Raw genomic sequence first — 27,156 nt, 5'->3', positions numbered from 1 at the left:
TGGTAAAATTTCAATATTTTGGATTTTCCTGAGGCTCTTTTTGTGGGCTAGTATGTGGTCTATTCTGGAGATTGTCCCATATGCACTTGAGAAGAATGTATATCCTGTTGCTTTTGGATGTAGAGTTCTATAGATGTCTGTTAGGTCCATCTGCTCTACTGTGTTGTTCAGTGCTTCCATGTCCTTACTTATTTTCTGCCTGGTGTATCTATCTTTTGGGGTGAGTGGTGTGTTGAAGTCTCCTAAAATGAATGCTTTGCATTCTATTTCCCCCTTTAGTTCTGTTAGTATTTGTTTCACATATGCTGGTGCTCCTGTGTTGGGTGCATATATATTTAGATTGGTTATATCCTCTTGTTGGACTGAGCGCCTTATCATTATGTAGTGTCCTTCTTTATCTGTTGTTACTTTCTTTGTTTTGAAGTCTATTTTGTTTGATATTACTACTGCAACCCCTGCTTTCTTCTCCCTGTTGTTTGCCTGAAATAATTTTTGAATCCCTTGACTTTTAGTCTCTGCATGTCTTTGGGTTTGAGGTGAGTTTCTTGTGAGCAGCATATAGAACGGTCTTGCTTTTTTATCCATTCTATAACTCTGTGTCTTTTGATTGGTGCATTCAGTCCATTTACATTTAGGGTGACTATTGAAAGATATGTACTTATTGCCATTGCATGCTTTAAATTCATTGTTTACCAAAGATTCAAAGTTAGCCTCTTTAGTATCTTACTGCCTAACTTAGCTTGCTTATTGAGCTGTTATATACACTGTCTGGAGATTCTTTTCTTCTCTCCCTTCTTATTCCTCCTCCTCGATTCTTCATATGTTGGGTGTTTTGTTCTGTGCTCTTTTTTGGAGTGCTCCAATCTAGAGCAGTCCCTGTAAGATGCCCTGTAGAGGTGGTTTGTGGGAAGTAAATTCCTTCAGCTTTTGCTTGTCTGGGAATTGTTTAATCCCACCATCATATTTAAATACTAGTCCTGCTGGATATAGTATCCTTGGTTTAAGGCCCTTGTGTTTCATTGCTTTAAATATATCATGCCATTCTCTTCTGGCCTGTAGGATTTCTGTCGAGAAGTCTGATGTTAGCCTGATGGGTTTTCCTTTATAGGTGATCTTTTTCTCTCTAGCTGCCTTTAAATCTCTTTCCTTGTCCTTGATCTTTGCCATTGTATTTATTATGTGTCTTGGTGTTGTCCTCCTTGGATCCTTTCTGTTGGGGTTTCTGTGTATTTCCGTGGTCTTTTCGATTATTTCCTCCCCCATTTTGGGGAAGTTTTTAGCAATTATTTCTTCCAAGATACTTTCCATCCCTTTTCCTCTTTCTTCTTCTTCTGGTACCCCTATAATATGATATTGTTCCTTTTGGATTGGTCACACAGTTCTCTTAATATTGTTTCATTCCTGGAGATCCTTTAATCTCTCTCTATGTCAGCTTCTATGCGTTCCTGTTCTCTGGTTTCTGTTCCATCAATGGCCTCTTGTATCTTATCCATTCTGCTTATAAATCCTTCCAGAGTTTGTTTCACTTTTGTAATCTCCTTCCTGGCATCTGTGTTCTCCCTCCGGACTTCATCCCATTTCTCTGCATCTCTGTCAGCATGTTTATGATTTTTATTTTGAATTCTTTGTCAGGAAGACTGGTTAGGTCTGTCTCCTTCTCTGGTGTATCTGTGATCTTGGTTTGCCTGTAATTTTGTCTTTTCATGGTTATAGGAATAGTTTGCAGAGCTGGGACGAGTGACAGCTGGAAGAACTTCTCTTCTTGTTGGTTTGTGGCCTTCCTCTCCTGTGAGAACAGTGACCTCTAGTGGTTTGTGCTGGGTAGCTGCGCAGACAGGGCTTCTTCTTCCTGCCGGACTACTATGGAGTTTATCTCCGCTGTTGCTGTGGGCGTGGCCTGGGTCCAGTGGCAGCTCCAACATGGTGGAGTCTCATTGGAGGGGGAGTGGCTGGGAGGCTATTTATCTCCCTAAGGGGCCTCCGTGCTCCCTGCATTCCAGGGGATTAGAGTGCCCAGAGATCCCCAGATTCCCTACCTCTGGACTAAGTGTCCGGCCCTGCCCCTTTAAGACTTCCAAAAAGCACCCGCCAAAGAAAACAATGACCACAAAAAAAAAAAAACATGGCTGCTCGTTTTTCTTTTTTCTCCGCCGTCAGCCTCGTTCACCCACTCACCTGTCTTGCTGCCCTGTTTCCCTTGTATTGGGGTCCTTGTCCCTTTAAGACTTCCAAAAAGCACTCGCCAAAACAAAACAACAAGAAAAAACGAAAAACAAAAAATAATTGCCACTCGCTTTTCTTTTGTCCTCTGGCGCCCCCCTCCGGTACCCGCTCACCATTCTTGCTGTCCTGTTTCCCTAGTATCCAGGACCCCACGCATGCACTGTGTCTGCGCTCTGGCCCGGATGGCTGGGGCTGGGCGTTCATCAGCCCTGTGCTCCGTCTCCCTCCCGCTCTGCCTATTCTTCTCCCTGCCAGGAGCTGGGGGGAGGGGCGCTTGGTTCCCGCCGGGCCGAGGCTTGTATCTTACCCTCTTTGCGAGGCGCTTTTTTCTCGCAGGTGTGGATGTGGTCTGGATGTTGTCCTGTGTCCTCTGGTCTTTGTTCTAGGAAGAGTTGTCTTTGTTTTATTTTCATAGATATATGTGGTTTTGGGAGGAGATTTCCAGTGCCCTACTCACTCCGCCATCTTGGCTCCGCCTCTTATAAATGAAGTTTTATGGGCACACAGCCATGTCTATTTTTTAAGTGTTGTCTGTTGCTGGTTTCTAGCTATAATCAATGGTAAAGCTGAATAGTTGCTGTAGACACTGTGCACAGACCGGAAAGCCTAGATATTTGCTGTCTGGCCCTTCATAAAAGAATCTTGCTGACCCCTGTCACAGACCATTTTGGCACCAACATGTAACTGTTGCTTTGAGCTGTTAGTTTATGTCATTATTGTTTTCTGTATTCATATTGTAATTATCAGTATACAAACATTATTTCACATTTTCTTTCACATTGTATGTTTTCCCAACATTGGGCCATTAAAATCAGGAAGAGAAAAACACTTTGATTAGGGATTTTTCTCTATCTTTCATATAAATTTGCTATCTGTTGAAAAGCATTGTGATTTTCTTTATTGTTTAATACTGAAATCCTTGTGGTACTATCATGAATCTAACAAACAAATCAAAGAGAATAAAAAATTAACAACAATGAAAGACTGAAATTTTCACTCTAATTAATAAATTAAATAAAAATTTTACTTTTTCTATGTCTTTGAAATTAATGCTCCAGTGGGTAGGGTTTGTTTCTGTGTATCTTCAAGTGTGAGGTTTATTTTTAGCCAATTAAAAAAATTTAAATACAATCTGGAGCTTTATACAAGCTGACTTGAAAACTTCTCTGAGGCTGTAATGTTGACTCTGAAAATAACACATTTAGGGCAAATAAACACTGAATGTCATTTAAGTTTTTGTATTTGAAGTTGACATTTATGTTACAGTAGATTATATTTTGCAGCTAGCTCTAGCCATACAGTTTTCCTGATGGTAAAACTAGGCCACACATGGTTTCTCCTTTATTGGTAAATACATTGTTCATTTCATATCAATTAATCTCCATTACCAATGGGGTACTTTCTTACACTTTATCATAAAGATTACTACTTTGAGCATAAGAGCCCTGATTAAGCAAATAATAACCTCATGTGTTTTGTTAGTACTGTTGTATTCTATCACTTTATATGCTGCAGTACATTGTCTAATTATCAGATTAGGTTAAGAAGTGTTCTATGATATCAAAATACCTGCACAGTTTGACAATGACTAATGTGTTAATATTTTGTTAAATATTTGTACCTTAGTGTTTCAATTCTGTAAAATGGATACTTAAATTCCATATCTTATATATAAGAAAATACAACCCTGTTTTATAAAAATAAAAATATCAGCAATAAATTCATCCATAACATTAAAAATGTAAAAGTAGCTTAAAACCATAGTCATTTGGTACTCATAAAACTGACAATTACTTATGCCCCACATGATCCCCTTAAACTATCATACCTCTAAAAAGTCTGTAATTAAGTGAATTTGGTTCTTAGTCCTAGGAAAATATAATACACTCAGTACTTTTCCAAGAGGAATAGCATGCAACTAGGAGGAACTCATTTAGCCTTCCATCCTCTAGTTTTACATATTGCAAATTTGAAATGGTGGTGTTTCTCGTCTTCATACAAGTACTGTGACTAAGGACTGAATCTTTTCTGTAGTGCCCATATGAAAGGCAGAGAGAGGGAGTTTCCAGGATAGAAAAGCAGTGTGCAGTCTTAGAATGATCCAGAAAGTAGAAAAAAATGACTGCTTATATTTCTTTAGAGTCAATTTCACATTTGGGAAAGATGGTGATGGATTGACGGTCAAAGGAATTAAAGTTTTCTCTTTAGGTGCATTCATGAGGCATATTTTTCTCATGCTAGGGAAGACCACCTTATTTACACACACTTCAGGGCTTATACTCAGTGAGTGATAGAGACAAGAATACCGTGGGATTAAAAAGACATTTTTCCTCCTTAAATTTCAGTGTGTATCTAGTGAGTAATATTTTTGGCACAGAATATTCAGGCAGTTGTCTAATTATCTCATTCATTCTTTGAATCTGTCAACATTCAACAAATATTTATTAAACACCTGCTTTGTACTAGACATTTTTAGAGATACTTAGGACTCATCTGTGAGTGAACAAAATAAGGAACCCTCCCAGTGCACCATACATTCTCAGTCTGGTAAGATTGCCAAAAGATTATGTCCTGTAAGACCATGTTTTCTCTCATTTATTGATGACTTTGCAGAAATGGATACTTAAAAGATAATATAAAATTCAGTTTATCAGACTCAGCACCTATAGCATCAAATTTAGCTTGAATGCTTTGTCCCTTAAGGGGGAAAAAAAGGAGCAAAAAAAGTCTACTTTCTGATCATTCTTTCTTATATAACTAAGTACTTGTACACATAAATGACTCTTAGCAGTTGACAACATTTTCTCCTTTGCTGTACATCATTTTATCTTTATGAAAATACTGGGAGATTGGGCAGCATGGTCTTATTTTATTCCTGAGGAGACTGAACTTCAGAGAAGCTAAACTTGCCCCCTTATAGGTGAGAAAAACAGACCCATATTTGCTCTTCTGAATGTCGTGATCGGCCCTCATGAACACGTGCATGCAGTGAAGGGGTAGTCTTCATCCCAGGTGACAGCTGTTTGAATTGTCTTGAAATGAACATGAACACTGTCTACTGTGGGGGCTGCAGGCCCTTCCTGGGTCAGATGTTAACTCTATTGCTTCATAGCTACTGACCTTAGGCAAGTGCTTGAGCTCTGTGGGTGCTAGAGCTGCAGTAATGGAGTCTCTGTCTTCTTGCTGATTGTGTGCCTTGGAGGAGGCCGGCAGGCAGCTAATCAGCAGAGAGATATATTCCGGGATAGTGAGATGTTCTAAGACTGTGAATAAATTCTAAATCAGGAAAAGAGCTTAGTGAGTGACAGGAGCAGTAGACAGGACCAGGTTTTCTGCGCTGGTGATCTGTGAGCAGAGCCTGGGAACCAGTTAGGGACAAGAAGGCTGCAGAAGCTGTGATCTGGGCAAAGGGAAAAGCAGCAAAGGACTGAGGCAGGGGCCGGTTCTGCTGGGAGAGTGGGCGCCAGCCTTATCGGACCTGCAAGCCACAGACAAGTGTGATTGTTGAACAATTGAGACAAAAAAATCCACTTCAGGATTTTAGCCTCATGCCTGGCCTAGCACCATGCTAAATAAGTGTCCTCCTTTTATTTTTATTAAGTAATTTTTCAGGAGCAATTTGGTATGAATTCATTTCTTAGCTTAATTTGGACTCTCTGTGAAGTGGGCTATTCTTGCCAAGTTCTTCTCTTCTAAATGATACAAAATAAGTAACAGAAGATGTAGATCTTCATATAATATTTGATGGACTTAAGAAGCAAGCTAGAAGAAGTCCATTAAAATACTAACAATTTTTTTGTCAGAATGCTAGGGTTCGGGATAATTGTCCTATCATTTCTCTTTCATACATTTCATTTATGATCAAGCATAACTTTATAATAAAAAGTAACATATTTTGGGGGAGAAGTAATTGAATATGGCGTTATTTTAGTTGATTCTGAATATTTCCAGTCACTGAACTCAGGCAATGAACAGTGCTTTTCCCCTTGAGTCTCCCATTCAGGTGTCCCATAGTGCGGTGCCTGCCTGCCATCCAGGTGTGAGGTCAGCAGCTCTCCATGAGCATCCCGCCTCCTATGCCACTCAGATCACTGTGGTGACACTTGGAGTGGGTGTCCAGTTGGCTTTGAAACAGTGAATGATGAGACACGGTGTAAGACATTGGACTGGAGTTCTGTTAGGTCAGCAGTTTCAGTTACAAAATTTAGAGAAACAACATTAGATGACAATGAAAAAAATCATTTCAGATTAGTGATCCATGGGGAGTTTGTAGTTAAATAGCATAGGGCTCTGGGTAGCCTCATTTTATCATGGGTGCAAACTATGTGCTCCACACAGAGGCAAAAACATAAAATTTACCATTTTAGCCATATTTAAGGGTAGAGTTCTATAGCCTAAAGTACATTGACATTGTTTGCAGCCATGTCCATCATCTGTCTCCAAAGCTTTTTCATCTTCCCAAAGTGAAAATCTACACCATTAAATACTAACTCCCCATTCTCTGTGCCCCAGCCCTTGGCTACCACCATCCTACTTTCTGTCTCTATGAATTTGACTACTCTAGGGACCTCATGTAACTGGAGTCAGACAGTATTTATCCTTTTGTGTCTGGCTTATTTCACTTAGCATAACGTTTTCACTGATTCAGTTTTTATATGCAAAAACCTTTCAAAATCAGGACTTTTTTTTAAAGTATGGTGATTTTTATCAAGGGTGCCAGTGTATTATGTATAACCACTTCTTTCAGTAGTTTATATTCAGTATTCGACAAATGTATTCTTTTAAATTTGTTCTCAATTCCTGTCTTTACTGATCAGAAACTGTTAACAAAAATTAAGAACAGTGGCTAGCTATTTTTAAATATTTGCTTAAAAGTATACAAATGAGCTTATATATATAAATGTGTGTTTTTAAAATAGCTTTTCTCCTTAATTTCCTGTAAAATTGTACAAGATGACATCATAAGAGTTCTCTGAAGCCAAGTAATAGAAGAAACATGAGGGCCAGTCATGACAGATGTTGTAAGTGTCTCAGAATCTGAGCAGAGGAGGGGCTGAGTTCCAGGTTGAGAGCGATGGGCAGTTATTATAGCCAGCCCGAGAATATGCTACTGAGGAGTGGTGAGCCCTCATGCATGGTGCGTCTTACGTGCTGGTCCCATAGGCAAGGTACCTCTCTCTGGGTATAGTCAGGTTTTCAGAATGGCGGAACCCACTCTGACAGTAAGAGTCAAGAGAAGGGACAGCAAGTTTTGTTTTGAAACCAGGAGACAGTATTTCAGTCTCTGAGAGCAGACTCCTCATTGGGCTGCAGGGAGGTGGTGGGCTGGGGAGGGGCTGATTTGGAAACAATTTCTCTGAAGACCAGAGAGCTTCAGGCCTGAGGAAGACTAGCTGCTTGGGTCCGGGCCTGCCAAGGAGCAGTCTCTCTTTCTGGATCTTTGGTTCAGGTGGGTTCTGGGTGGGCCACTGAAGTACTAGGTGGTATGGCTGCTGCCAGGTCAGTGGCGGCATCAACATGGCTCCTGCGCACACACCCAGCTTGGGGAAGGCCTTAGAAATTCTGTGCACCCACAGGCTGTGCAGCACCCTGTCTCCTGACTATGTCAAGACAAAGCATTCTAGTTGAGGCTCCCCTGTTGCCTTTGGAACTTCCGATGTCTGGTAAATTGAAGAGCTGAATAAATTTAATTAAGACCTGGTTAAGCCTGGGTTGCTCTTTGCACCTTAAAGTCAGGAAGAAATGGAAGTCATCTTTTGGAGCACCAGCTATGAGTGAGGCATGGGGGTGTTGTACTCCAGGCACTGGGGGCGTAGCGATGTATTTCCCCAGTCTTCTAGGAGACACGGAAGTGGTGTGGCCAGTGCTGTCATGGGACCAGGCGGTGGCTCTCAGGGACTGGGGTAAAGACCAACAGAAAGCCTCTGGGAGGGGGTCTCCTATGGGGGCATGAGGGCTGAGGGCTGAGCAGGGTTGCGGCCAGGAGGCAGGTGCATCCTTTCCTGGGGCAGTGAGGGTACAAGGCCCCTCAGGAAGCTGCAGGGAACATTGTAAGCTGGGGAGAGACCATCACAGGAGGAAAGACACTCAAAGATGCCCCAAGCTGGTGAAGGTTGGGAAGCCAGGAGTCATGTGACTATTGATTTCTGGAAAAGGGAGGAAGAGGAGAAAACAAATTATTTGACTGTGTCTGTGTAAAAGAAATTCTCAAAGTTTTTCATAAGAGGATATCAGAAAAATATGTAATACGAAAATTTGGTCAGTAAATAAGTTCAACAAAGCATGTGAATATGTAAGAGAATGCCCTTGTTCTTAGGATTCATGATCAAGTATTTAGGGGTGTTTCTGCATGTCTGCACAAAAATTGTGTGTGTGTGTGTGTGTGTGTGTTGAGAAGGCATGTGCAAATGTAAGATGTGAACAATTGTTAAGCAACCGTACGTATTCATTGTACTATTATACTACTTTTTCTACTTTTTCTATAGTTTGAAGCTAAGCAAAATTTGCTCCATGGAGAAACAAAAGACACAGGAATGAGGTATACTGAATAAATGTCTTGCCAATGCAAGTCTTATCCCCTGATGCATTTTAGACAAAATGCTATCCTGTCAAATCACATTGAAAATATTTATATTTTAAAAACCTCAGTTGACCCATGTCTTCCTGTTCTGAGCATTTCAGGTTGATTCCTTAGTCTTTACTGCAGAGGTTTAGTGGAGCTGATGGACCGATTTAGAGTGACTAACTTCAGGGATGTAATTTTAGGGCTTTCTAAAATAGGACAAATGCTTCACACTGTGGTCTTATGCCTCAGTGGGTGTATCAAACATAAAGATCTTTATCCTATTGGTAGATACTTTGGTGGCTAACTGAAACATTGTAAGAGCACTGTATAAGGAATTACTAAATTTTATTTTTGGATACATGCTTGCATTCACTTGTATCCAGTCCATAATTTGGGGCTGAATACAGAAAAAAAATCATACAGAATTTCTTGGCCAACTCCACAAAATGATTTTGCAGATCATTATTTTAAATAAGTAGCCTTTAATGTGTAGTTGTCTGATACTTTCCAGGAGATTGTGATAAATTCGATCTTAAAGTGATATTTAAAAGCTTAAGTAGTTGAAGGAGAAATAAATACGACCATTTAATTCTCTGTCGCTGGACAATCATAATGCCTCTCTCTGGTGGCAGACAAGTTGAGACAACTGGTTGTGAGTCAGTAAGGGTCTGAATCAGATATGTGGAGTGCTGTGTGAATATAATGATACTCTTGGAGAGGATGTCACTGGAAATGTGAATGACTTGTCCTTATTTGCATGCTTTAGGTTATATAGCAGAGATTCTTACTTTGGTTTTTTTTTTTTATTCCTTGTAGGGAACTTGAAAGGGACAACTTTTGTATCTGTTCTGTTATCCATAGAGAAGGTACAAAATATCAAAATCCTTGGCATAAGATTGGAGACATAGACTGGATTGAATTGAGTATATTTCAAAGCAAATATCAGTCACTGAGGTTGCTGGTAGTCATTTTGGGAAATTATGAAATCGCTCTCCTAGCAATTCCTTTTCCTGCTACTTTCTGTTTCCATCTCTGTTGACTGTGACATTCATCCTGTTAAACACACATCTTGTGAAAATGGTGTCACCTCCCCAATTGCGCTCTATAAACAAAATATGCCTTAGATCCTCCTGATGGTCCTGGCTCACTGTGGAGTGACAGGCTGCAATTTGCCAGCAGGTCAGCGTCTGAGCTGATGACAAGTGACCTTTCTAACACTGCAATCAATGCTTGTTATTTGGAAAACAAAATGATACGTTTGTATTTTTCAGTAGATGGGTCACTGGGTTAGCCCACCATTGACATATGAATTTGTTACTTGAGCTAGATGAGTCTGTTCAGACAGGATTGTTAATTTATTTGAATTGATCTGGGTCTTACTCTTATTAAAAGGTGTTGGACATTTGTTAATGACAAATTATTATAAATAATTGGTTTTATACATTGCTCAAACATAAGCTTTTAGAAAGCCCGTTTTTACACAATTAGCACTATATACTAGCTTTGGCAAGACTTTACCATAATGTGTTTTGTTTAGATTTGGTGTTTCTCAATTGTTTTGAAAGAAAATTATAAACACGTAAACTTGTATGTGTCATATTTAAATACTATCTGCTCATGTTTCCTGAAATGTGTTTTATGAGGCCCATGGTCATGGGGTGGGGAAGAGAAACATCAGGAAAAGGTGCAGGGACGACATTAGCTCTCTGCAGAGATAGTCCTTGTGGCAATTAGTAGTGTCGCTGAGTAACTGCTTTCAGGTTTCACCTTCTACACACATAGGAGGGTTGTGTGTCTCTGTCCCTTTTGATTTAGATGTGGCCACACCTGATTTGGCTGATGCAGTGTGAGTAGAAGCGATGTAAGTCACTTTCAGACAGAAGTTTCTAGAGTCAGCAGGAGACTACCCACGTTGCCTTCCTTTTTTCCTGCCTTAGTAAATTGTAGTACTGAGATGCTGTTAGCTTGGGTGCCTGAGTGAGGAAACGTAGAAATGATTTCTCCTGACTCCACATACACACACACACTCAGCTGACTGCAGGGTCCATGTGCCTGAGTGGCAGAGAAACTTCTTTATGTTATACCCCTGAGATTTGGGCATTGTTTGTTGAATGGTTCTCAAACTCTTTGGCTTTAGGACACTTTCACACTCTTAAATATTTTTTTGAAACATCCAAAGAGTTTTTGTTCATATGAGTAATATCCCTTTATATTTTCTGGGTTATAAATTAAAACTGAGTAATTTTGAAAACAGAGCACATAAGCATACATTCTATTGGCCATCAGAGCAATGATGTATACTTGCTAGTAACTGAGAATGAAATGAGAATAATGAAGTCAAATAATGTTATGCTATTATCATGACCTTATAGACTCCCTGAATGGGTCTTGGGCATTTCCAGGGTCCATGGAAGGCACTTGAGAATGCTGACTTAGACCATCTTAAATGATATACCTAGCTGATAATTTACAATTAAAAGCTTGGAAGAGTCTGGAAGGAAAAGAAACAAGGGAAAAAGAATTTGAAATGTTGCCAAAATTGTGTCCTGGAATGTTACAATTCACTTTTTCTTTTTGAGTAAAGACCATATAAATAGTTCATTCCTGTTATTGAAAGGCAGTCCTACTTTATACTAATTAACACCCATTTTTAATTAAATAATGCATAAAATTAAATTGTATAAAAGTACATAATGGAATAGTACTAATTGTATGAAGGTTAAGCTTATAAAATCTTATGCTCTTGAAAAATTTGTAAGGATTAATATTAATATATTTGAAATTTGAGATGTAGGCTTTCTGGACAGCAGAGTGTTGAGAAAGCCCAACTGTTTAAACTTTTCATATGTGGGTGAGCCTGTATAAATTCATTCAGTAGTGCTGTTTCTGAGACTTTTAATAGTAGGACTGTCATATATATATAGTCATGATAAAATAGTTTCAACCCCTTCTATTAAGAAATGTGTAGTCAGAAGATTATGTAAAGATGGCTGAATATTATTCAGGGAGATTTGGAAATTGTCGTTGATAGGAACTGAACTGCATATGAACTGATAAAAAATCCTAGAGGTGAACTTAACAGTCACACATCTCCCTTTAATAACTTCATTATGTAAGGTAACATTTATTTCAAAGATAAGAGTTCTAACAGAATTTGCTAGTACTTAAAAGGCATGAGTGATAAACATTTTCTGAGTTTAATGCTAACATAGCTGTGGAAAGAGTCACCAGGGGAATTTGGTGATCTTTATAGATGTGTCCAGTTATAGCTAGTTCATATGGAAGCTTGAACAAGAAGACGGAAGCATGTGGCCTTTGTAGCTCTTTCCAGTGCTAGGACCTTTTCTCTCAGTAAATACTTACAAAGCACCTGCTGTGGGCAGGCATTGTTTTTGTGTCCTAAGAGATAAATAACATAATGGAAGAATTAAGTATAAGGAAGCAATAAGCCTGGGACTTATGTAGAAAGGCACTGTTATTTGGAGTCATGTGCAGGCTAAGAAAACTTTGTCTAGGCTTCCTATGAAGATTTGATGATGGATAAAGAGCTGAAGTGGCCATCTGCCCGTTTGCTGTAGCTGGCATCCACAGCTGCCCCAAAAGGCTCAAGATAGATACATCCTTGTCCTTTCTCAAGTAGAACTGTGTAGAGGGAGAGCTGCCTTCACTGAGAAAGAGAGCACGTCTTTACAAAATGCCTTATTTGCTTCACCTTATTGTTAGCTCGGCCACTGAAAGGAGAAATGGCATATTTTTTGTTTCATTTCAATCTTTAAGTACAAAAGTAAATACTTGTGGCCAGTATAGCCAAGTCACATTTTCTTACCCCTGAAATGAAGTCGTGTATTCTTTTTTTAATTAATTTTTATCCTTAATAAGATTTTTTTTTTTTTGTGAGGGCATCTCTCATATTTATTGATCAAATGGTTGTTAACGACAATAAAATTCTGTATAGGGGAGTCAATGCTCAATGCACAATCATTAATCCACCCCAAGCCTAATTTTCGTCAGTCTCCAATCTTCTGAGGCATAACAAACAAGTTCTTACATGGAGAACAAATTCTTACATAATGAATAAGTTACATAGTGAACAGTACAAGGGCAGTCATCACAGAAACTTTCGGTTTTGCTCATGCATTATGAACTCTAAAGAGTCAGTTCAAATATGAATACTCATTTGGTTTTTATACTTGATTTATATGTGGATACCACATTTCTCTCTTTATTATTATTATTTTTAATAAAATGCTGAAGTGGTAGGTAGATACAAGATAAAGGTAGAAAACATAGTTTAGTGTTGTAAGAGAGCAAATGTAGATGATCAGGAGTGTGCCTGTAGACTATGTGTTAATCCAAGCTAGACCAGGGCAATAAAACATCCACGTATGCAGAAGATTTCTCTCAGAACAGGGGGGGTGAGGTTCTAAGCCTCACCTCTGTTGATCCCCAATTTCTCACCTGATGACCCCCTGCGACTGTGCCTGTCTTAGGTTGTTCCTCCCTTGAGGAATCTTACCCGTCTCTGGCTAACCAGTCACCTTCCGGGGCCATACAGGGAAATGTGAAGTTGGTAAGTGAGAGGGAAGCCTTATTGTTTGAAAAGGTTAGCTTTTTACTTCTTTGCATATTTATGCCCTGTGGCTTCTATGCCCAGCATTTGTCTTGAGGTATCTTTACCACTTGGAGGAGTTATGATACTTGGTAAATTTGATATGAGGCACGAATTCTATTTAAGGGTTGTAATTAGGAAGGAAGAAGAAAAGCTATAGAAGTAGCAGGTGGAAGAAAACATGGGAAGATTGATTATTTCTTTGACATATCTTCTTGTAGAGTTACTTCAGCATATATAGGTTTTAAGCTACTACTTAAATTGCGCACACACATTAACATAATAGGAGTATAGTTACATAACCAAAGCATATCTGTAATTACCAGCCATCTCCAGTGAAACCAAGAAAACCATTAAGGCACCTTAGGCATTTGTGAAAACTTATCTATGATATGGTGGATATTGTCCAACTGAACTTGAACAGTCTGAGAGAAATCAGACAAATTAAAATAACCCATTCCTGGGGACTGTTCACATGCCATATGTTCTTTTAACAGTAAATAGTCTGTAGTTGTAAGAGTTTGGAGCGCTACAATTTGCACTTCTCCAAATTCTTGGTTGAGTTCCAACAGTATAGATCCAGTCAAATTTGTTGTTTTACTGTATGCGCAGGCCAGCTTAGATATCTCCTTCCTCATTCCCATGGCAAGTCCAGGAGCTGGTGGGATGAGTGCATCTACAGCTGTAGCAGTGCGTGGATATTTGTTGGGATTTTTTGATGATCATCTTCTGGCATGAGTCTTCCAGAGAGTGCAGATGTTGGAAGTTCTTTTTCATATCGTATCTTAGTTCATTTTCGGGGTAGCCCAATTAGGCTTTGATCCTCTGTATAAACACAAACAGACCCTTTGCCTATACTTTTATATGCCCTTTATACCCTTGTGTAGAACTCGTTGGAGGTTACCACACAGGAACTGCCCCTTTTTTTTTTTTTTTGCTTTGTTTTTGGTATCACTAATCTACACTTACATGACGAATATTATGTTTACTAGGCTCTCCCCTATACCAGGTCTCCCCTATAAACCCCTTTACAGTCACTGTCCATCAGCATAGCAAAATGTTGTAGAATCACTACTTGCCTTCTCTGTGTTGTACAGCCCTCCCTTTTCTCCTACCCCCCCCATGTATGTTAATCTTAATAACCCCCTACTTCTCCCCCCCTTATCCCTCCCTACCCACCCATCCTCCCCAGTCCCTTTCCCTTTGGTACCTGTTAGTCCATTCTTGAGTTCTGTGATTCTGCTGCTGTTTTGTTCCTTCAGTTTTTCCTTTGTTCTTATATTCCACAGATAAGTGAAATCATTTGGTATTTCTCTTTCTCCGCTTGGCTTATTTCACTGAGCATAATACCCTCCAGCTCCATCCATGTTGCTGCAAATGATTGGATTTGCCCTCTTCTTATGGCTGAGTAGTATTCCATTGTGTATATGTACCACATCTTCTTTATCCATTCATCTATTGATGGACATTTAGGTTGCTTCCAATTCTTGGCTATTGTAAATAGTGCTGCAATAAACATAGGGGTGCATCTGTCTTTCTCAAACTTGATTGCTGCGTTCTTAGGGTAAATTCCTAGGAGTGGAATTCCTGGGTCAAATAGTAAGTCTGTTTTGAGCATTTTGATATACCTCCATACTGCTTTCCACAATGGTTGAACTAACTTACATTCCCACCAGCAGTGTAGGAGGGTTCCCCTTTCTCCACAGCCTCGCCAACATTTGTTGTTGTTTGTCTTTTGGATGGCAGCCATCCTTACTGGTGTGAGGTGATACCTCATTGTAGTTTTAATTTCATTTCTCTGATAATTAGTGATGTGGAGCATCTTTTCATGTGTCTGTTGGTCACCTGTATTTCTTTTTTGGAGAACTGTCTGTTCAGTTCCTCAGCCCATTTTTTAATTGGGTTATTTGTTTTTTGTTTGTTGAGGCGTGTGAGCTCCTTATATATTCTGGACGTCAAGCCTTTATCAGATCTGTCATTTACAAATATATTCTCCCATACTGTAGGGATCCTTTTTGTTCTATTGATGGTGTCTTTTGCTGTACAGAAGCTTTTCAGCTTAATATAGTCCCACTTACTCATTTTTGCTGTTGTTTTCCTTGCCCGGGGAGATATGTTCAAGAAGAGGTCACTCATGTTTATGTCTAAGAGGTTTTTGCCTATGTTTTCTTCCAAGAGTTTAATGGTTTCATGATTTACATTGAGGTGTTTGATCCATTTTGAGTTTACTTTTGTATATGGGGTTACACTATGGTCCAGTTTCATTCTCCTACATGTAGCTGTCCAGTTTTGCCAGCACCACCTGTTGAAGAGACTGTCATTTCGCCATTGTATGTCCATGGCTCCTTTATCAAATATTAATTGACCATATATGTCTGGGTTAATGTCTGGATTCTCTAGTCTGTTCCATTGGTCTGTGGCTCTGCTCTTGTGCCAGTACCAAAATGTCTTGATTACTATGGCTTTATAGTAGAGCTTGAAGTTAGGGAGTGAGATCCCCCCTACTTTATTCTTCTTTCTCAGGATTGCTTTGGCTATTCGGGGTCTTTTGTGTTTCCATATGAATTTTTGAATTATTTGTTCCAGTTCATTGAAGAATGTTGCTGGTAGTTTCATAGGGATTGCATCAAATCTGTATATTGCTTTGGGCAGGATGGTCATTTTGACGATATTAATTCTTCCTAGCCACGAGCATGGGATGAGTTTCCATCTGTTAGTGTCCCCTTTAATTTCTCTTAAGAGTGACTTGTAGTTTTCAGAGTATAAGTCTTTCACTTCTTTGGTTAGGTTTATTCCTAGGTATTTTATTTTTTTTGATGCAATTGTGAATGGAGTTGTTTTCCTGATTTCTCTTTCTGTTGGTTCATTGTTAGTATATAGGAAAGCCACAGATTTCTGTGTGTTGATTTTGTATCCTGCAACTTTGCTGTATTCCGATATCAGTTCTAGTAGTTTTGGGGTGGAGTCTTTAGGGTTTTTTATGTACAGTATCATGTCATCTGCAAATAGTGACAGTTTAACTTCTTCTTTACCAATCTGGATTCCTTGTATTTCTTTATTTTGTCTGATTGCCGTGGCTAGGACCTCCAGTACTATGTTAAATAACAGTGGAGAGAGTGGGCATCCCTGTCTAGTTCCCGATCTCAGAGGAAATGCTTTCAGCTTCTCACTGTTCAATATAATGTTGGCTGTGGGTTTATCATAGATGGCCTTTATTATGTTGAGGTACTTGCCCTCTATTCCCATTTTGCTGAGAGTTTTTATCATGAATGGATGTTGAACTTTGTCAAATGCTTTTTCAGCATCTATGGAGATGATCATGTGGTTTTTGTCTTTCTTTTTGTTGATGTGGTGGATGATGTTGATGGACTTTCGAATGTTGTACCATCCTTGCATCCCTGGGATGAATCCCACTTGGTCATGGTGTATGATCCTTTTGATGTATTTTTGAATTTTGTTTGCTATTATTTTGTTCAGTATTTTTGCATCTACATTCATCAGGGATATTGGTCTGTAGTTTTCTTTTTTGGTGGGGTCTTTGCCTGGTTTTGGTATTAGGGTGATGTTAGCTTCATAGAATGAGTTTGGGAGTATCCCCTCCTCCTCTATTTTTTGGAAAACTTTAAGGAGAATGGGTATTATGTCTTACCTGTATGTCTGATAAAATTCCGAGGTAAATCCATCTGGCCCGGGGGTTTTGTTCTTTGGTAGTTTTTTGATTACCGCTTCAATTTCGTTGCTGGTAATTGGTCTGTTTAAATTTTCTGCTTCTTCCTGGGTCAGTCTTGGAAGGTTATATTTTTCTAGGAAGTTGTCCATTTCTCCTAGTTTTCCCAGCTTGTTAGCATATAGGTTTTCATAGTATTCTCCAATAATTCTTTGCATTTCCGTGGGGTCCGTCGTGATTTTTCCTTTTTCGTTTCTGATACTGTTGATTTGTGTTGACTCTCTTTTCTTCTTAATAAGTCTGGCTAGAGGCTTATCTATTTTGTTTATTTTCTCGAAGAACCAGCTCTTGGTTTCATTGATTTTTGCTATTGTTTTATTCTTCTCAATTTTATTTATTTCTTCTCTGATCTTTATTATGTCCCTCCTTCTGCTGACCTTAGGCCTCATCTGTTCTTCTTTTTCCAATTTCGATAATTGTGACATTAGACCATTCATTTGGGATTGCTCTTCCTTTTTTAAATATGCTTGGATTGCTATATACTTTCCTCTTAAGACTGCTTTTGCTGTGTCCCACAGAAGTTGGGGCTTAGTGTTGTTGTTGTCATTTGTTTCCATATATTGCTGGATCTCCATTTTGATTTGGTCATTGATCCATTGCTTATTTAGGAGCGTGTTGTTAAGCCTCCATGTGTTTGTGAGCCTCTTTGCTTTCTTTGTACAGTTTATTTCTAGTTTTATGACTTTGTGGTCTGAAAAGTTGGTTGGTAGGATTTCAATCTTTTGGAATTTTCTGAGGCTCTTTTTGTGGCCTAGTATGTGGTCTATTCTGGAGAATGTTCCATGTGCACTGGAGAAGAATGTATATCCTGTTGCTTTTGGATGTAGAGTTCTATAGATGTCTATTAGGTCCATCTGCTCTACTGTGTTGTTCAGTGCTTCCGTGTCCTTACTTATTTTCTGCCCAGTGGATCTATCCTTTGGGGTGAGTGGTGTGTTGAAGTCTCCTAGAATGAATGCATTGCAGTCTATTTCCCCCTTTAGTTCTGTTAGTATTTGTTTCACATATGCTGGTGCTCCTGTGTTGGGTGCATATATATTTATAATGGTTATATCCTCTTGTTTGACTGAGCCCTTTATCATTATGTAGTGTCCTTCTTTATCTCTTGTTACTTTCTTTGTTTTGAAGTCTATTTTGTCTGATATTAGTACTGCAACCCCTGCTTTCTTCTCACTGTTGTTTGCTTGAAATATGTTTTTCCATCCCTTGACTTTTAGTCTGTACATGTCTTTGGGTTTGAGGTGAGTTTCTTGTAAGCAGCATATAGATGGGTCTTGCTTTTTTATCCATTCTGTTACTCTGTGTCTTTTGATTGGTGCATTCAACCCATTAACATTTAGGGTGACTATTGAAAGATATGTACTTATTGCCATTGCAGACTTTAAATTCGTGGTTACCAAAGGTTCAAGGTTAGCCTCTTTAGTATCTTACTGCCTAACTTAGCTCGCTTATTGAGCTGTTATATACACTATCTGGAGATTCTTTTCTTCTCTCCCTTCTTGTTCCTCCTCCTCGATTCTTCATATGTTGGGTGTTTTGTGCTGTGCTCTTTCTAGGAGTGCTCCCATCTAGAGCAGTCCCTGTAAGATGTTCTGTAGAGGTGGTTTGTGGAAAGCAAATTCCCTCAGCTTTTGTTTGTCTGGAAATTGTTTAATCCCACCGTCATATTTGAATGATAGTCGTGCTGGATACAGTATCCTTGGTTCAAGGCCCTTCTGTTTCATTGTATTAAATATATCATGCCATTCTCTTCTGGCCTGTAGGGTTTCTGTTGAGAAATCTGACGTTAGCCTGATGGGTTTCCCTTTATAGGTGACCTTTTTCTCTCTAGCTGCCTTTAACACTCTTTCCTTGTCCTTGATCTTTGCCATTTTAATTATTATGTGTCTTGGTGTTGCCCTTCTTGGATCCTTTCTGTTGGGGGTTCTGTGTATTTCCGTGGTCTCTTCGATTACTTCCTCCCCCAGTGTGGGGAAGTTTTCAGCAATTATTTCTTCTAAGATACTTTCCATCTCTTTTCCTCTCTCTTCTTCTTCTGGGACCCCTATAATACGGATATTGTTCCTTTTGGATAGGTCACACAGTTCTCTTAATATTGTTTCATTCCTGGAGATCCTTTTGTCTCTCTCTATGTCAGCTTCTATGCGTTCCTGTTCTCTGGTTTCAATTCCATCAATGGCCTCTTGCATTCTATCCATTCTGCTTATAAACCCTTCCAGAGTTTGTTTCATTTCTGCGATCTCCTTTCTGGCATCTGTGATCTCCTTCCGGACTTCATCCCATGTCTCTTGCGTATTTCTCTGCATCTCTGTCAGCATGTTTATGAATTTTGTTTTGAATTCTTTTTCAGGGAGACTGGTTAGGTCTGTCTCCTTCTCTGGTGTTGTCTCTGTGATCTTTGTCTGCCTGTAGCTTTGCCTTTTCATGGTGATAGGAATAGTCTGCAGAACTGGGACGAGTGAGGGCTGGAAGGACTTCCCTTCTTGTTGGTTTGTGGCCCTCCTCTCCTGGGAGAACAGCGGCCTCTAGTGGCTTGTGCTGCGCAGCTGTGCGCAGACAGGGTTTCTGCTTCCTGCCCGGCTGCTATGGAGTTTATCTCCGCTGTTGCTGTGGGCGTGGCCTGGCTCGGGCAGCTACTCCAAAATGGCGGGGTCGCATTGGAGCGGGAGCGGCTGGGAGGCTATTTATCTCTGTAAGGGGCCTCCCTGCTCCCTGCAGCCCAGGGGTTAGGGTGCCCAGAGATCCCGGATTCCCTGCCTCTGGTTTAAGTGACCCGCCCTGCCCCTTTAAGACTTCCAAAAAGCACCCGCCAAAACAAAACAACGCCCACCAAAAAAAAAAAGAAAAAAAAATTTTTTAGTTAAAAAAAGAAAAAAGTTTTTAATTAAAAAAAAAAAAAAAAGGTGGTCGTTCGTTTTTCTTTATTCTGCGGTGCCAGCCTCAGGCCTCTGCTCACCGGTCTTTCTGCCCTGTTTCCCTAGTATTCGGGTCCCTATCCCTTTAAGACTTCCAATAAGCGCTCGCCAAAACAAAACAGCAAAAAAGCAAAAAAAAAATGGTCGCGCACTTTTCTTATGTCCTCTGTCGCCCAGCCTCCAGTGCCTGCTCACTGTTCTTGCTGCCCTGTTTTCCTAGTATCCAGGGTCCTGCACTCTGGCCCAGATGGCGGGGGCTGGGCGTTCAGCAGTCCTGGGCTCCGTCTCCCTCCCGCTCTGCCTGCTCTTCTCCCGCTGGGAGCTGGGGGGGGAGGGGCGCTCGGCTCCCGCGGGGCCCGGGCTTGTATCTTACCCCCTTCACGAGGCGCTGGGTTCTCTCAGGTGCGGATGTGGTCTGGATATTGTCCTGTGTCCTCTGGTCTTTATTCTAGGAAGGGTTGTCTTTGTTATATTTTCATAGATAAATGTTGTTTTGGGAGGAGATTTCCGCTGCTCTACTCACGCCGCCATCTTCTGCCCCTCCTCTTATAAGATTTTTAATAAGCATTAAGCCAAGTCACATCTCCTAATTTGGGTAATTCCTCAAGTCCACCAGCAGATGGAGACATGTAATTCTTTTCTCCTTTATTGGATGGTCCGCTTACCCCAGGCAACATATCTGCACGTCTCTAATTAAGATGCAGTGCTGGGTTTTGCACATGAGCTAATGAATATGCCCTCTGTGCCTCCCTCCTTTCTTTCTTTTGGCCTGGTTAAGAATTCTTATTTATTCTTTTGTTTCATCAGGTCTTTATCATTAATGACCTTCACCAATTGTAAATAACATTTTCTTTAATGACATACCTACAGCAAAGAACGGAGAACCCCTGAGCTCCAGGGGAGCAGCTTTAAATCCTATGTGACCCTTTCACAGGCCACAGCCTGCCCATGTTTAGATTCAGAGTAAATCCTAGAGGTTGGATCTTTTTTCAGCCAGCATGATGAACTTTGGTCACAGATTTTCTGAGGTCAGTTAGGGAGCAGATGGAGGTTATCCTCATTTGCCTGTTTACATATCCTCTTACACAAAGAGAAGAATTTTTAAACAGCTTAGCTCAAGGGGTCTTCCGATACAAGCAATTTTTTTTCTTTCTTCCTGATTAACTTATACCCTTCAGTTCAGTATAGTTAAAGAAGGGATTTCTTAAGACTTCATCTTTTCAACAAATTCAACAAAGCCTTTCAAAAATATTAATTGTTGTGAAGCTCTTTGCAGCCATGCACGTTATATTTCTTGCTTCTCTTGCCAGTTCTTCTGATCAATTGGAGAAAATGTTTGGTTATCAAATTCCGAAGTTCAATACTCTCTAAACTAATGAACTTTCTCTCAGTAAATTAAAAAGGAAAGATAGTTAACCTGAAGTAATTCATGGGAGTAGCTACTAACACATAAAAATTAGAAATGAAAATTAGTTAATGAAATAGATACAGAAAACAACTCTGCAACCAAACCAATAAGTAAAAAACCCAATTGTGACCAAAGGTGTTGCTTTTTCAGGAGCTAGTAGTTTATCATATCATATTTTTGTATTATTAAGCTTTCTGTATAATTTGAAGATACAATTTACAAATAAGTTGTTCTCCAACCTAAATAATTACATTCATGTAAGACATTTTAACTTTGTAATTCTTTGTAATTGCAAATGAAATTATTCCACAAATATCTATTGATTTATTGAATAAGTTCTGAGAACAGAATACATCCAAATTAAATAGGTTCTGTGATCTAGATCTTTATTTTAAGATTAAAGAACTTTCTAAAGAAAACAAGAAAACAAAGTTTCTTTTTTTTTTTGCTAAAAACTTATGGAATACAAAGAGGTAAAGGTACACAGGGCCAATAAACCCCCAACTTCAGTGCCAAAACATTGCAGACATTTGTTTTCCATTCATATGATGGTCTAGGGTGGTTCCAGATGGGAGGTTTTTATGTTGGGAACCCCTTTCTGCACAGACATCCACGTTGAAAAGAACTCTGCCGTCTTTAGCATGCATTCTCCCTAACTGCCCTGAAGTGGACATCTAGATGGCAAAGGATAACGTCTGGAAGATCCCAGTGCGAGGTTTCTATGGACCAGGTTTGGAAATGGAGAGAAGAGTCAACTAGCCCCTGAAGCTGCAGGGTCAACTGGAAGTACAGTTTAGTTAGATGCCCCAAAGGAAGAAGACAAGAGTGGTTAGTGACTAGTTTTCAGCGTCTGCCACATTTGGCCTTAGGGCTTTTATTTAAGGAAAGGCCATAGCCTGGTAAATTCTTATACAAGAAAATCACTTGAAATTGAATATAATGATGGCCTTTTTATTTTCTTGAAAGGAGTGCCATCTTTAAAAATCCAGTTAATGGGCTAAAATAGGTTTTGCGAATTAACTTTAACTTTACAGTGTTTAGATATAAAAGTCAGTGGAGAATTAATCCATAATGAATAGCTCTCACACACCTAGAGCCTTTCTGAAGCTTTATGTTATTAAACCATACCCTAATATTTATATAAAGCAGATATTCTCTTACCTTAACTCTGAGAAAATAATTTCCCACATATAGTAAAGATGTGTGAGCATATATATTGCTACTTAATTCAGTAAAGTAAATATCATTGAATAAATGTCAGCTTTTCCAGGGAAATCACTGCATATAACCTCTCTGGATAATATATCTATCAAAAAATCAATACTAAGAGTAAACAGATTTTTAATATATTTGAAGGAACTTCCTAATAAACCAAAATGCCAACCTATAATTTCAAGGTATTGATACTAATAGGTATTTACAGATAACATTATCATAATTTTTATAGATTATTCTTCATAGTTGTCTGATGTGATATATCAAGCTTAGTTTTAACCTTGGCCTTGGAGAAGTGCTTTATTGTAGAGGTATGAAGAGACCCCACTGGCTCGTCTCTCTCTGTAGGAAAACTCCAGAGGGCACAGAGCCTATGTGCTTCTGTTCTCTTCCTTTCAGCCTTGCTCTGTAAGCACTGTGTGGTTTTGCTGCTCTCTGTCCATCATCCCTCTCACAGCACAACTTCCTGGGGCTCTTACCTCTCTTTATAGGGCCGGTATTTCTCAAAATTTTGCACATAATATATTAAAAAAGGGTCAATCACAAATTTTCAAATATAGTTAGAAAGGTCATATTTTAAATTGGCAAACATAAAAATGGTTTCTTTTCCATAAAATAAATTTTCTTTTAATTTTATTTTCAAGCTATCCATAATAGCTGGCCCTTGAGATTTCTCTCTGCAGTCTATGCAAGGAGTACATCAAGGAACACCCCATGATTAAAAGCTGAAGTTTAGATATTTCAATTTGGAGATAATAACAGATTCCCAAACCAGAGTTTGGGTGCATTCAGCTTTAGAAAATCTGTTTTGATTCCATCAAAGTATTAGGCTGTGGGTTCTAATTTTGCTCTGTAATTTGCCCAATAGGAAGGTAACTGTTAGCATACTTTTTTGTAAGAGCAACCTGAGTGCCACACCTCCTTTATGATACTGGTCAAGTTACTTGACCTCTCTGAGCCTCACCTTCTTCATCTGTAAAATGAGAACAAAACTCATGTCATTTTGTTGTTGTAATAATTAAATGAGAGAAAATATACAGAGGGTTTAGAACAATGTCTGGTGCAGAGTCCAGTTAACCATTTCCTTCTGTGGAGCATGCTTTTGGTGGTGTACTTCAAGATCAGGTAGATGTTCTCTTGTTTTCTCCTAAAAGTTTTACTTTGCCTTGCCCCTAAATGTCTTATACTTAGATTCGGGATCCATTTGAGTTAATTGTTGAATATGGTATGAGGTAAGCATCTGGGTTTTTATTTATTTTTTGCACTTGTATATCCTGAAGTCCCAACCCCATTTTTGAAAAGACTATCTGTTGTAGACTGAATTGTGCTCTCTCTCCTTCCAGCTACAAATTCATGTATTGAGGTCCCAACCCCCAAATGTAACCATTCTTGGAGATTAGAGCTTTAAAGAGGTGATTAAGTTAAAATGAAGCCATCGGGGGGTGACCTCTAGTCCAATGTGACTGGTTTCCTTAAAAGAAGGGGAAGAGGCCAGTGACATGCATGTAGAAAAAAGGCTGTGTGAAGACATGGTGGAGGAGGACCATCTGCAGGGCAAGGAGAGGGGACCCAGAATAAAGCAACCTTGGCAGCACCTTTGTCTTAGACTTCTAACTCTAGAACTGAGAGAAAATACATTTCTGTTGGTTAAGCCACCCAGTCTATGGACTTTTTTTAACGGCAGCCCTAGTAGATTTACATATCATCCTTTTCCAATGAATGTCTTGGCACCTGTGTGGGTTTATACAGCAATTATACAGCAACAAGCTGCATGACTTGAATATACTGAATATGTTGTTAAAATACATGAATTGAGTTAACCACATGAAGTCATAGCCTGTCTTTTCTAGCCTTAGTTGTGACCAACCAGGACATTTCATTGTAACAAGCAGTTCTCTTTCTCCATTGCACAGTGTGCTGGAAATTTGGCTAAAATTTGGTCATTCTTCAATATTGCTGTTTTATTCAACAGTGAATCAAGATCAGTAGACTTGTGATTATGGGGTGAGGATGTATCATGGGTAAGAGTCGGGGAACAGCAAGGCCACAGACCCATGTCTTCACATGGTCAACATTATCTTCCTAAAAGGATACTTTGGGGGCACAGAGACACAGGAGCAAGACTGAAAGTAGAATGTGTTCATCATACAGCCAAACCTATGTCCTGCTGGATAACACTGCCTACAATGTACCAGAAATTACTATTTTAATCTATTTTATTATCATGCATATAGCATAACTATATTGTAGTCTAATATTTTCAGTGTTCATATGTAAAATATTTAAAGTAACATCATTTAAAATTTTATCTTGGCATCTCTGCCATCCTTAATGTGCCAGGGATTTAAAAAATAGAATTGTCATGGAACTCTTTGACCCTGTGTTGCCCTGTGCCAACTGTTGCCCATGAATAAGTCAGAAAGTGGGGTGGTAGCCAGGTGCAACTCTGAGCTCCTTCGTTTGAAGCCTGGCCAGGGCTCCCTTAGGACAGCCTCAGAGCACTTCTCCAAGTCTTCATCATGCCTTGTAAAACAAATCTCAAATATATTAAGCAAAATGCTCTGCTCATATGAAGAGGATGAAAGTTGTAGAGCAGTTCTCCCTTCTAACACCACCTGTTCTAAGAGCTGATTCCCAAACTGCAATCTCTCCTGGCAGGTATTGTGGCCAGCAGTTGTCATTCTCCATTGTATGACTTTGATTTTCTATTGCCATTGTCGATTGTTATTAGGTTGGTGGCCAGCAGTGTCATGTGCCATAGGAATTCTGCCAGGAGGCTCTTCTGCTTTCTCTCTGTGCATAATATAGTTCATCAACCTTGCAGCTGGCTTCAGGAGGGTCACAAAGTGTGATCTGGATATTTCTTTTTCCTTTGAGAACAATTTTGAATGATGCCTCTGTAATTGAGTCTTCTTTTTCTTTCATGACAACACTCCAGGTTTATGGAGGAAATTAATGTGCTTGTTCTGGAAAAGATGCCACTTTGAAATTGCAAACTTGTTGTTCCACTGTTTGTGCAAGTTTTGTGATGGTTCACTGACTGAGAACTGGGGCAAATGCACTGCACACAGGAAGGGGCAACTCTGACTCTCAGATATTCATCATCTTCCTTTCTATTTGCACTTTGTCTATTTTGGCAAAGTGTATGAAGCCATCACTCTTTTAGGTATTCTGTACCAGCACATACTAACTTGCATTGTATATTCTCATTGTGGATTTTGTTCACCAAAATACTATTATCTTGAATTATAAGATTTGTTACTATTTTTATACTACTTTTTATTTTAGTAAACCACTGCTGAAACCTTGGTCTGTTATTGCGAATTTGCGCTGAAGCACCACCCAGTTGTAACAAAGGTAATAGATTTAACAGATGTGACTAGTAGCAAGGTGATGTCAATTCACATTAATCAGTGTGAACTGCAGACTTGCTGAACCTGGCAGAGATGAACAGGCTCAGTGCTTGTGGTCAGCAGTGCATGTAATCGTCATTCATGTCGCAAACAGGGCTGTGGATCAGGTGACAGGTCCCTTTGAGTTGTCAAATACACATACATGACCTTTCAGATTAAGTAAAAAAGCTATCATGCCTGTGTGTGCTTTGACCACATGGCTCAGAAAGGGTGGGCAGGAGCTGACTAATCTAGGAGAAGGGAAGTTAAAGCTCCCTTGGGTTCCTCCAGAGGTCCCCACAGGGACAGTCACGTCACCCGTCAAATGGAGTGCCCCAATGCACTGTGCCATTCCCAGGAGGACGCTCAGACTGAGGGCCGTTGCCTCTCATGGTGCTAATGGGTGTAGCCTTATTTCAGCAGAGTTTGGGCATCTCCAGGGGCTGTTGGCAACTGCCATTCAAACCAAAGTATCCACATCCAGATCCACGCCAGTACCACTGTAACACCACAGTCACCATTTCCCATTTGGTGACCAGCTCAAGGGGTTGTGAAACAGCCTTAGAGTGCCACCCCCGAAGGGAATATTCTTGTGATTCCCTTCTGAAAACACTTATACAGCACACGTGTAACTTTTAGGAGCCAGATAATTATTAGTATCCTAACTGAATGACTGTGAGCAACATCATTATTCTTCTATTTCAAATCTGTGAAGTGTATGTAAATAAAGTAGCTTCAGCACCTTTCCTCTGCAATTGTCATGTCTCCAGGGATCGCTTTGGTGGACTACCTGCTGGGCATCTCCCGTGGAGTTAAATGCTTTAGGAAGCCAGCTGTCCAGGACAATCACCACAGTCTTCTCCGTCCTTTTTCTGCCCTGAATCACTAGGTTTCTGGTTTCTCTAAGGAGATGGGATGCCTATGCTGGCTGGAGGGCAGGGCCAGGCTTTGACCAGAGCAGTGGCCTCCCTCGTGCTCTTTGCTGTCCTGGTGCCTGGCCTTGGTGTCTCTGACTGCCCTGCTGCTTGAGACACTCTCCCTGCAAAGACTCCTTCCTGGCGTCCCATGGAGTTTGCTCTCTATGCTGTGCTTCCACTGCTTC

At 39.8% G+C, this 27,156-nt stretch overlaps 1 protein-coding gene across 7 annotated transcripts in view; it reads left to right on the top strand.

The window, feature by feature from the left end:
• The window catches only part of PTPRM (protein tyrosine phosphatase receptor type M), an 895,627-nt gene that overhangs the window by 233,223 nt on the left and 635,248 nt on the right, over window positions 1-27,156 (top strand). The window lies entirely within an intron of this gene.

The sequence above is a fragment of the Manis pentadactyla genome, chromosome 6 (assembly GCF_030020395.1).
Source record: "Manis pentadactyla isolate mManPen7 chromosome 6, mManPen7.hap1, whole genome shotgun sequence".
Classification (NCBI taxonomy): Eukaryota; Metazoa; Chordata; class Mammalia; order Pholidota; family Manidae; genus Manis; species Manis pentadactyla.
The sequence above is the reverse complement of the archived record's forward strand: the minus strand, read 5'-3'. Positions and strand labels throughout refer to the sequence as shown.